A 12956-nucleotide genomic window follows, 5' to 3' on the forward strand; every position below is an offset into this window, starting at 1 on the left:
TAATTTCTCAAGGGCATATATTGTCCAGCTTCTTCTAAGACTATTGATGGAGATTGGTTTTGTTGCTGGTCACTCTTGTCTCTTTGGATTCTTTGCTTCGAGAGTTGTCTACTGTAAGCAGTCCCTGTGTCCATTTACAGTTGGCTGCTATGTTTCCAGGCCCACTGAAAAATCCGTTATGATGGTTTTCATGTGGGGACTCGGTGTCTTATCAATTCTTCTTTGCCTTGTAGATCTTTTCTTTGCCTTCCGAACCAGTATTTTAAGAAATTGCAAAAAGGAGCTGCTTTTGGAAATGTGGGAAGCTGATGAAAAATGCACCTCGAACCAACACTGCAGCAATAGTTAAACTCAGCTACGTGAGCATCACAAACAATGTCAACTAGTTATTTTTGCTTGGCTGTGAGCTTAAGCACAGCTGCAATGGAATACAGTGTATTCCATTAAAATAAAATAAAATAAAAATTATTAAATAAAATATTTTATAAAATAAAATTAAATAAATTAATAATTTAATATTTTATTAAATAAAATAAAATTAAATTAAAATAAAATGCATGTAAAGCTTATGCATCATTAAGTTACTGCTGTCACCATTTCTAGAAGACATCGCAACAGAGAAGCAGGACTATAATATAAAAATTTATCATTCAAATCCACTGTCGAGAAAGGCTTTTTAGTTACGAAGATCATTCTGCTCATGTTGGGCATACATCTGGTATCTGCTTGAACTATCACAATTTCAAGACATTCTGCATAACTGGAAACATGCCATCCTGGGTGCTTATATGCAATAGCAGTACATACATAATAATAAATATACCTTATTTATATTCCACTCTATCACCCCAAGGGGACTCAGGGCAGATTACAGAACACATTTACGGCAAATATTCAATATCATTATACAATTAACAGGACAAAACAATACATAAACAGAGGTAAAAGTTTTCCGATCTTTTTCCATTTCTGGCATCTGGAGGCTGTGCTCAACTTTTGGAAATGTGGCTGGTGTGTGTGTGCGCGCGCTGTCATTCCATCTTCCATGCCGAGGAGCTTTTGTCATCTGTCGACATCATCCCAATGTCCTTACTTGCACTTTTATTACTTCCCTGCTTAAAGTAATACCTATTTATCTACTCACATTTTCTATCTGCTAGGTGGGCAGAAGCTGGGGCTGACGGTCGGGCATTCTCCCCTACCCAGGCTTGAACTGCCAGCCTTTCGATCGGCAGGATTTTTTGCAGATTAGCAGTTTAATCCACTGTGCTAAGCTCGACCCCATATACATATAGCTGTGAACCAGTTTAAATATACAAACAGTAGAATCTTGCTTATCCAACCTTCACTCATCCAACATTCTGTATTATCCAATGCAGTCTGCCTCCCACCCAGATCCACAGCTGTTTCAATACATTGTGATGTTTTTGGTGCTAAATTCACAAAGACAGTAATTGCTACATAACATTACCGTGTATTGAACTGCTTTTTCTGTCAATTTGTTGAAAAATATGATGTTTTGGTGCTTAATTTGTAAAATTATAATGTAATTTGATGTTTAATAGGCTTTTCCTTAATCCCTCCTTATTATCCAACATTTTCACTTCTCCAACGTTCTGCTGGCTCGTTTATGTTGGGTAAACGAGACTCTACTGTATACCTATAGCTTTGAACCAGTTTAAATATGCAGTGCAGCCTGCCTTTATGTGGCTGATACGTTCCCGGGTTTTGTGTGGATATGTCGAACTGTGGATGATAGTGAATCTTATTGAAACAAAGGACTTTCATTATACTGTCGTACTGGAGGGCCTAGAAAATGCCAATAGGGAACATATTTTGTCAGATGGGGATAAATGATGCCTGGTTCCACAGGAACTAGGATCATGTTGTACTTGTAACATAGAAGACATCAGCCGTTTGGTTTTTGAAAACGATTAAAAAAATAAAATGTGTTGTATACAGTAGTTCCTTTGGATCTGTGAATGTACTTTATGCAGTCAAAGAAAGAAGGCAGGCAGAGTTACGAAGGGAATACAAGCACAGCAAATAGAAGAGTCCTATTGAAAAAGGAATATCCAGCATTGACACTCTTACCTCCATTGTTTCCACCCCCCTTCCCATCAATATCATTCCTCTCTTTCCTTCTCTGAGAGAGAGAGAAGATGTTTTGCCATGCAGATGTTTTGCGAGTCTATTTGGAACTGCTTGGATCCAGTGCCTCTTTTCCCAGAACCTGCGTGTAGATCTCAATATTTCTCAACATTTCCCCCTCTGTCATCAATGCTGTTATCCCCAGAGATTGCAACATCTGTTATTCAAACATCCTTTTACTGAACCACAGTTGTATTTGGCATAGTTCAATGGAAACAAATGTCAGGGAGTTTTCTAGGCCTTCCAAATGTTGGACAGTAACACTTTGTTCTTGATTATTGGGTTGTTGTAGGTCTTTTGGGCTGTATGACCATGTTCTAGAAACAGTCTCTCCTGACATTTCGCCTGCATCTATGGCAGGCATCCTCAGAGGTTGTGAAGCTGAATTATTTTCTAGGCATATTGCAAAAAAACAAAAACAAAACAAAAACAAAAAAACCCCAAAACTCTGTAGCCATACTGCATTGATCTATAAGACTGCCATATAATAATTCCAAAAGCCTGTGAGGTTTAAGTGTTGGACTGTGATTCAGGAAACCACAGTTCTAATTTCTGTTCAGCCCTGGAAACCCCAAGTCACACACTCACTGCCTCAAAGGAAGGAAATGACAATAATAACAGTAAAAGCTCAATATCTGAATCAGATTTCAAGAAACCTATTGTGTGAAGAGACTTCCATCACTATATATATATATATATATATATATATATATATATGATTTATTTATGGCATTTATATATTATATTATTAGCATAGTACAATATCAGTATTATATATTACTATATTGCTCTATACCATTATATTGTAATATTATTAGTAATATTACATGTAATGTAAATATATAATTATAATTATAATATTGTATTATTATTACTAGTATTATATTGTATTACATTATATTACTATAAATATTATATGTATATCCAATATACTATATTGTACTATATTGTATATACATTATTGTATATATTATATACAATATGTTATATTGTATATAACCTAGTTTATGACGGAGCCCCTAGTGGTTCAATGGGTTAAACCCTTGTCCCGTCAGGATTGCTGACCAATAGGTCAGCAGTTCGAATCCGGGGAGAGCCGGTTGAGCTCCCTCTGTCAGCTCCTGCTCCCCATGTGGGGACATGAGAGAAGCTTCCCTCAAGGATGGTAAAAACATCGAGCGTCCCTTGGGCAATGTCCTTGCAGATAGCCAATTCTCTCACACCAGAAGCGACATGCTGTTTCTCAAGTTGCTCGTTACACGGAAAAAAAAAACACAACTAATTGAACTCGATAGGCTTTAATGCTGAGCAGATAGGCAGAGAACCAAAGGGTGAAGGTTCTCTGTAAGAGCTACTTTGAAAACAGCAGTTCACTTTTGCATGTGAGTTGACATAGGCCTAAGCATGCAGTATAAATGAGGATGTGATATTTCATATATAACAGAAGAGAAAAGCTTACATATGAAACAGATCTATTGTATCTAAATATGCAGGTGTTGTAGGAAAGTACTGAAACTGTCCTAAGCCTAGACTGAAGACAACAGTTTAACAAGTTTTACAAGAGGTGACTGTGACGCATTTCATTCTCTAGTGTTTGCACTTTGTTGCTGGCTTTGGGCTGAACTAGATTACTGACATATAAGGCAAGAGCGTTTGTCACGTTATTTATGATGGAGGAGCGAAATGGAACACCCGTTTCTTGCAGTGTTGCAGTTTAACATCAACATTCCCCTCAGTGTTTATGTTGGCGCAATGCATGATTCCTCCACAGAAGTGAATAACTGCATATTTCTTTCCATCCCTAGCAAGAAAAAGCAATAAAGTGAGAGGTTTGATCCTGGTACACATTATGAACCTTGCAGGTTGACCAGTTCACACTATTCTAAAATCAGTGGTGGCTGATGAAGTCCTGTAAGGTAGAAACTGATTTCAGCACTCCAGGTAACTCAAGTGGAGCAGGTTCACAGCCCCACTGCCTGAGACATATGTAGTGAGATGCAGTTTTATCTTTGTCTGATAGACTGCATGGGTCTTGGGCACATTCCAACTATTTCCCACATTCAGGTCTTTGGGAATAACAAATAATATCGTCATAAGTTCCAGTGTGGTATAGTGGTTTCAGCACTGGACTATGACTCTGCAGACTAGGTTTCAAATGTCTGTGCAGCCATGGATATTACTGGGTCACAAAATGCAATTACTTACTTACTTAGGCAATCCCTCGTAGTCCGAGGATGATGGTTCTCCAAATTCGGTGTCCTGGCGGTGGATTCGTAGGTGATTGTGGAGCTTGATCTGCATCTTCTTCCGCAGTGAGGGCATTGGTTTCCAGGTGGAAGGCTGTCTCGGACGAGGTTAGCTTGACGTGCCTTCCTCTTTCACCCTCCATTCGTGCCTCTTCAAATTCTGCAGCACTGCTGGTCACAGCTGACCTCCAGTTGGAGCACTCAAGGGCCAGGGCTTCCCAGTTCTCAGTGTCTATGCCAGATTTTTTAAGGTTGGCTTTAAGTCCATCTTTAAATCTCTTTTCCTGTCCACCAGCGTTCTGTTTTCCGTTCTTGAGTTCGGAGTAGAGCAACTGCTTTGGGAGACGGTGGTTGGGCATTCGGACAGTAGAGAAAGATACGGACACATTTCCACTCACTGCCTTGCCCCACAGAGCCTTGGAAATCACTATGGCCCCATCTATATAGTCATGTAATGCAGTGCGAAACTGTTATATGGTCAGTGTAGATTCATATAATGCTATTTAATTGTGTTGAACTGGGTTACATGCATCTACATTAACCACATAATGTGTTTTGAACTGCATTATATGGCAGCCTATGTTGATGGCTCTGTCTGGCTTTTAAGATGGGTTTTTGGAGACACTCTTCATCGCTGCATTAGCACAATGGCTACAAATGTGGATTTCAATGTTTGGTTTATGACAGTGGTTCTCAACCTGTGGGTCCCCAGATGTTTTGGCCTTCAACTCCCAGAAATCCTAACACCTGGTAAACTGACTGGGATTTCTGGGAGTTGTAGGCCAAAACACCTAGGGAACCACTGGCTTATTACATCATAAATATTGAATAAGGCACCAGCCAGTAAATCTATATTATACATGCAGACACTTACAATTTCAAGTGGGATGTTGCATGTTTTGAAAACTCTGTTGCTAAGTTTTGTTTTCTTAATGTCAAATTTTGCATTTTATATTATGCAGTTTTTTTAAAAAAAATACTTTCTTACTACTGGTTTCAGCAGTTGCATTGCAATACATTTGGCATGAAGTATTTTTCATATTCTGATTTTGCCAAAACCAGCCGGAAAAAAACAACTGGTTTATTGTTCCCATGAAAATGACTCAATACTGTAAGTACAGAGCTGCAGTCCACTGTCTGCAATGAACCTGCACTTAATTCATGAACTATCAAGCATTAATATGGTCTCGATTACACTGGGGCTCTGGACTTCATACTGTTGAAATGCAATGGGGGAAACATAGTGCATAGTATTCAGGTAAGTCTGCCTCCTGTTAGTGACATAGAGTAGATTTTATGCCTACATGCCTTTTTAAGGTCACTACAGAAGTTGCCATTGTCTGCCACTTTCTGCAATACCCAATGGATGTGTTTCTCCCAGACAAATTGCAAAATTATTGATGATCTATTAATTTTAATAAATAAAAAACAGCTGTGTAAGGAGTGTTGAACAATCTAATATTTTAAACATATATTCTGTATCAGCTGCTTCACACTTTTAACACCCGAACCTGCTATTCTACTAATAGCCCATGCTATCACTGATGGATACATACTGGATTCAGCAACCTTCCATATTGCACCTCTTATCAATTGTGCAATTGCACAAATTGCTGGTTCTGTAATCATACATCTGCACACCCTCATTTACCATTATTCTCTAATTTTTTTAATTGTGGAATTTTAGCTTTTAGAAATGACAAGAAAGGAAAATAGAAAACATAAAGTAAAAGGAAAACAGCCAGCTTGGGTATGGTGAGGGCAAGCCTGTAGTGAGGGGGGGGGGGGGTGTTTAGGGGTTCACCCCCCTTAAATTTTTCAGGTTAAAAAAATAAACCTATTTTACTCGTGAACTTTAACTGCTTAACCAAATCCCCGTGCTATGTCTATGAGACGCAAAAAATTAAGAATCCCTCCAGAACTGAAAGCACTATCTCAAGCAAGTATTGACAATTTATTCACACTGTCATTATTTGCAGCAATAGCCGATGTTGCGAAGCAACCAAGTGGGGGGTGGGGGGAGTGTTGAATGCTCTCATTAAGGAGGCCAGACTTGGTGGAGGTGGTTGACAGTGGCGGAGCTGCAGGCTATTGAAAGCTGCTCTGCCCCCTGCTGTGCTCTTGGCTTCAGCGTGAGCTAAGAGGCAAGTTTCAACTCCCCTCCCCAAAATTTTCAACCTCCCCTCCAAATTTTCAAAACTCCCCCCCCCCCCAAAATTTTCAACACTCCCCGAATTTTTTTTCTGGCTACAGCCCTGGGTGAGGGGGAGGAGAGAGTGGTACAGGAGGAGAATCCCACTACAGTAGAGTTTCACTTATCCAACACCTGCTCATCCAACATTCTGTATTATCCAATGCAGTCTCCCTCCTGCCCAGATCCACAGCTGTTGCAATATATTGCAATATTTTGGTGCTAAATTCATAAATATAGTAATTACTACATAAAGTTACTGTGTGTTGAACTGCTTTTTCTGATGATTTGTTGTAAAACATGATATTTTGGTGCTTAATTTGTAAAATCATAACGTAATTTGACATTTAATAGGCCTTTCCTGATTCCTTCCTTATTATCTAACATTTTTGCTTATCCAACATTCTGCCGGCCCATTTATGTTGGATAAGTGAGACTCTACTGTATTTGATGTCACTTTAGTACTGACATGTTGGAAACAGAAGGAATCCATAATACTAAAGTATCAAGAGCTATTGGCGGGTTTTACTTAGTAGTGGGAGCATTATAAAAAGAGACAGACCAACAGTGGAATGCACATGGCATCATGCAATAAGGACAGCCATCTTTGGAGATGTCGGGCAAACCGACTGATGGTCCTGCTTTAGTGCTTGCTTGCTTGCCTCATGCTATTGAATCCTTAGTTAAGTAATGTCTTCTGGATGAAACTTGCCTAAACCCAAATTGTCATTCACACTTCTCTCAATGCAGTTGATACCCACTGAAATAGGTTGTAGGGTGAAGTTGCGACCAAGGCAACAGTGGACAGTTCTACACAGGCACTTAAACCAAGTTTGGAAGTGAATTACAAGGAACCAATTCCACTTCGAATTGTCTACACCAGTGGTTCTCAAACTGTGCTCCACAGAACCTTTAGAGCTCTGTGAAGCAAATTGAAGGTCTCCACACTTCCTGCCTTCTCTGCCTCTTCTCCACTTGCAAGTGCGCCTTAGAGGAAAGAAAGAAGGAAAGGCAGACAGAAAGAGAGGGAGGCAGACAGGCAGGAGGTAGGCATGCACATTTGGGAAGACAATGAGGCACTTAAAGGTGCAGGGCAAGGAGGCTGCAAGCCACATGGAAGTTTGTGGAGATGCAGTGCTTTGGTGGCATGTAGTGGATTAAGCCTTGGAAGAGTGGCTTGCCACCCAGATCCTTTTCCTTTCCGCCCCATATCCATAGATTTCGTGGCTTGTTCCAGAATTTCCTGTGAGTTTTTTTCAAATACAGTAGACTCTCACTTATCCAACCTTCACTCATCCAGCGTTTTTTACTATCCAATGCAGTCTGCCTCCTGCTCGGATCGAAAGCTGTTTTAATACATTGTGATTTTTTTGGTGGTAAATTTGTAACTACAGGAATTACTACATAATGTTATTTTGTATTGAACTGCTATTTCTGTTGATTTGTTGTCAAACATGTTTTGGTGCTAAATTTGTAAATGTCATCAAAACATCATGTTTGACAACAAATCAACAGTAATTTAATGTTTAAATAGGCTTTTCCTTAATCCCTCCTTGTTATGCAACACTTTCGCATATCCAATATACTACCGGCCCATTTATGTTGCATAAGCGAGACTGTCCTGTACACTGTTTCAGGCTTGATGTATGCTGCAAGATGCATTGGAGATGTACATTTTGAAGATACCTTAATCTTGGGGTGGCTTTGAACTACATTATCATGCCTGTGTAGAACTGCTGAGTATCTCAGTGGTGGCTAAGTAGTGATCATGAATATCGAACAGTTATGGGTTAGTAAATCTAAATCACAAAATATGGGAAAATAAAAGAGAGCTGAACTCTTTCGCAAGGGACGTTATCTCAGTTTTTGCACATACTAAATATTTTCCATGTGTTTGCACCCCACTTGTGTGAGAAAGGAAGAGGTATGGAAGAAAGACTTTCGCTTGGACCAGTATGAAGGCTATATTAGGGCATGGAAAGCGCTATGCTGGTTGCGAGATTTGACGTCAGAGTCACATTTACAAAGCCCAGTGTCGTTGGCATGATTTATGATCTTACACAATGTAGATCCGCATCTGAGAAAAAACAAATTCTGCTTCATGCTAGGACTGAGCAGGGCGTTCTAACAATAACTATGAAATGGATATACTGCTCTCTAGAGGAACTGAGAAGAGTTGTCTTTTTTTAAAAACGTGCCAATATAAAGCGTAGTTGGCTAATTCCAAACTCACTAATTTCAAGTAACATTCAGGAACGCTTCTGCCAGTGAAACTACAATGAAATTTGTCAGCAATAGTCTGTAGCTGAATTGTTAGGTTGAAAACAGATCTGTTTTTAAATTTAAGCTGAAACATAAGCAGTCTTTGGTATGCAACAGAAACTCATTTCCAGTTTTTCAACATTAAGGTAAAGGTTCCCCCTTGATGTTAAATCCAGTTATGTCTGACTCTGGGGGTTGGTGCTCACCTCCATTTCTAAGCTGAAGAGCCGGCGTTGTCTGTAGACACCTCCAAGGTCATGTGGTTGGCATGAATACATGGAGCACTGTTTACCTTCCCGGAGAAGAGGTACTGATCTACTCACATTTGCATGTTTTTGAACTGTTAGGCTGGCAGAAGCTGTGCCTAACAGCAGGAGCTCACCCCACTCCCCAGATTCAAACCACCAACCTTTCGGTCAGCAAGTTCAGCAGCTCAGCAGTTTAATCCGCTGCACCACCGGGGACTCCATTAAATCAGTGTTATTTCCAGTGCAGTTTAGCTGAACGAAGAATACAGTTATACACAAATATTTGAAAGTTCAGAATGCATGGTTCTTTGATGCTTTTTACATTTTCACCAATTCAAAAGGTATTGCGTGAAAAACCACAACACATTTCAAGCTTCGTTAATACAAATCAAGCCCCTTAATGCAAATCAGGGCACACCATACTTGAGCTAGAGATTTAAGAAATATTGTTATTATTCATCTGCATAATATTCTACAAAACCTTTTAAAGATTGAGCTTTACGTTAGATAGTTTAGAAAACTGAAAATGTTTTATGTATATTATTTTTCCCATCAAAAGGTAGATATTTAAAGAATTACAATGTAAAGTACTGGAGTATGATAAGATCAAATTTCAAAAGTATTAATAATAATTACCCTATATGAATTCTATTAGTGTGCTGTCGAAGGCTTTCATGGCCGGAATCACTGGTTAGCTGTGAGTTTTCTGGGTTGTATGGCCATGTTCCAGAAGCATTCTCTCCTGACGTTTTGCCCACATCTATGGCAGGCAGCCTCAAAGGTTGTGATGTCTGCTGGAAACTAAACAAGTGAGATTGATATAATGTCCAGGGTGGGAGAAAGAACTGTTGTGTGTTTGAGGTAAGTGTCAATATTGCAATTGGCCCCCTTGATTAGCATTGAATGACCTTTCAGCTTCAAAGCAGAAAGGAGGAAACCATGAAAATGAACCAAATCTGGCTACCAGTATTAAAAAATCTCTAAAATCAGGACAGTAAATAAAGTAGAAAACTCAGAAAACAGGAATTCCAGGCATGAAACAATCAAGGCCAGCGAACACCTCCCAACAAAGGATTCCCTCAAGCAGGAAGCAACCAGACTTTGAAGCTGAAAGGCCATTCAATGCCAATCAAGGCAGCCAATTGAAACATTCACACTTGCCTCAAGCAGTTCTTTCTCCCACCCTGGACATTATTCCACAGATATGCAAACCCCACTTGCCTAGTTTCCAACAGACCTCACAACCTCTGGGGATGCCTGTCATAAATGTGGGCAAAATGTCAGGAAAGAATGCTTCTGGAACATGGCCTTTCAGCCAGGAAAACACACAGCAACCCAATTATATTACTGTTTTCCAGCAGAGGGCAACACAAACTGTTCTCTGCCCTTTCTCCTTGGCGCAGCTACAAAAGCTTAGGAAGGTTACCTGACTGTTCTTCATCTGTTTAATCTTGAGGGCTGTTGGGGAATCTTTCCTCTTGGGTGCCCCTTTCTTTGGGAATAGAACGTGGATCCACTTGTGCAGTAAGAAAAGTGAATCCTCCCTGAGCCTTTGCACTGAAGAGAGCTCTGGCAAAAATTTTCAAAATATTTTCAGTTTGGCCCATTTCTTCCAAGGTTAAACTAACCTTACAGGCAACCCAGCTGTGAAAACTGGGATGTGTCTGACCTGTGGCTGAAAGGGCACAACTTTCCAATTTGGATCAGTCAGGAGCAACTTGAGAAACTGCAAGTCGCTTCTGGTGTGAGAGAACTGGCTGTCTGCAAGGACGTTGCCCAGGGGATGCCCAAATGTTTTGATGTTTTACCATCCTTGTGGGAGGCTTCTCTCATGTTCCCGCATGGGCAGCCGGAGCTGACAGAGGGAGCTCACCTGCACTCTCCCCGAATTTGAACCTCTGACCTATTGGTCAGCAGTCCTGCCGGCACAAGCGTTTAACCCATTGTGCCACTGGGGACTCCTAGTTGATGGATAATGAGAATTGGGAGGGGGGGTTGTCATTCTCTGTGTTGGGTGTTAGATCAGAATCCTTTCCCAATACAGACTTTCCCATATTTGGTGAGGTTAGGAGGATAGGACCCCCAGAAAAGTGAAGAAACATGGCTTTTGAAAATGCTTTTTACAATCTGAGAGTGCATGTAGATGGGCAAACTTTGGCCCTCTAGGTGTTGGCACTGAACAGCCTGTGCTCTGGCACCATGAGATGCAGAGCTAACCTTAAGAAATGGGGCTATAAAGTGGAGTCTATGACATGTGAGTGTGGAGAAGAGCAAATCACAGACCACCCACTTTTTTTTGTCATGTCAGGAGCAACTTGAGAAACTGCAAGTCACTTCTGGTGTGAGAAAATTGGCCATCTGCAAAGACGTTGCCCAGGGGATGCCCGGATGATTTTGATGTTTTTTAACATCCTTGTGGGAGGCTTCTCTCATGTTCCCGTATGAGGAGTTAGAGCTGATAGAGGGAGCTCACCTGCTTCTCTCCGGATTCGAACCTGTAACCTGTTTGTCTTCAGTCCTGCCGACGCAGGGGTTTAACCCACTGCGCCACTGGGGGCTCCAGACCACCTACTACAATGCAACCTGAGCCCTGCCACATACACAATGGAGGACCTTCTCACGCAGAGGTACTCCAAGTGGCTAGCGTCTGGTCAAAGGACATCTAGCATCATGCCAAGTTTTTAAAACTTTGTGTTTTAAAATGCATTTTCACTGTTCCCTCAACTTGCTTGTGACATGATAAATAAATACCCATTTTGGGGAAATTGCAAGATTGTGTGTGTGTCACAGAGAAAACTCACCTGCATGATCATTATATGCTTGTAATTCCATGTGTGCTTATTATTATGAGAAATACTGGGGTATGAAATGCCTGGCAATCACATCTTCATGGTATTTGGACTTGCAGTGACAAGTAAAGGAGTGATTACTTCCCCAATATACTCAACTAAGCAGCTGATGTAAAATATCCTGGCTATAGTCTTCAAAGTCGCCTAAAGTTTCTGTTCAGTTGTCTTGGTGTAAGTTTCTATTATCTTAGACAAAATGCAAAATATAGAGAAAATGCCTGATTGATGTCTCAAATATTAGATATAAATCCTATTGAACTTAGGCTAGATCTACACTGCCATATAAAGCAGTTTGAACAGCCTTATATGGCCAATTTACAGGCATGTGCAAGCTTTGGTCCTTCAGGTGTTTTGGACTTCAACTCCCACAATTCCTAACAGGAGTAAAACAGGCTGGGAATTCTGGGAGTTGAAGTCCAAAACACCTGGAAGGCCAAAGTTTCCCATGCCTCAAATAGACCCATATGATGCTGTTTACTGCAGTTCAAACTGCATTATACGGCAGTGTAGATCTAACCTTAATGGGACTTCTTATTGTGTGTCTTCAAGGAACTTATGATGAACCTAAGATTTGTTCAGAGGTGGTTAGCCTCTTTCTCCGAGAGTGTGACTTTCCCAAGGTCATCCAATGGATTTCTGTGGACATGCGAGGATGTGAACCTCGGGCTCCAGGGGTATATTTCAATGCTCAAACCATGTTGTTTTTCCTGCTTGCTTCTTGCTTGGGAAGAAACTTGAACAGGATTGCACTGGATGAGACCACAATTCAAATGCAGTACAATTCACGTCTACATAGGAAACTCTGACTGTAGATTGCAATAATAATAATAGTTGACTACTGCCACATGCTAAAACCAAGTAGGACCAGCATAATGTAAATATATATATAGTGTACAGTTGGAATATACAGTGCATAGATATAGGTGATAATCTGCATCCATAGGTTTTTCCACCACACACACACACGTCAAATGTTACAGCTGAGCCCTCCAATACATTATTGTACAAT

This window comes from Anolis sagrei, chromosome 6, assembly GCF_037176765.1.
Source record: "Anolis sagrei isolate rAnoSag1 chromosome 6, rAnoSag1.mat, whole genome shotgun sequence".
Lineage (NCBI taxonomy): Eukaryota > Metazoa > Chordata > Lepidosauria > Squamata > Dactyloidae > Anolis > Anolis sagrei.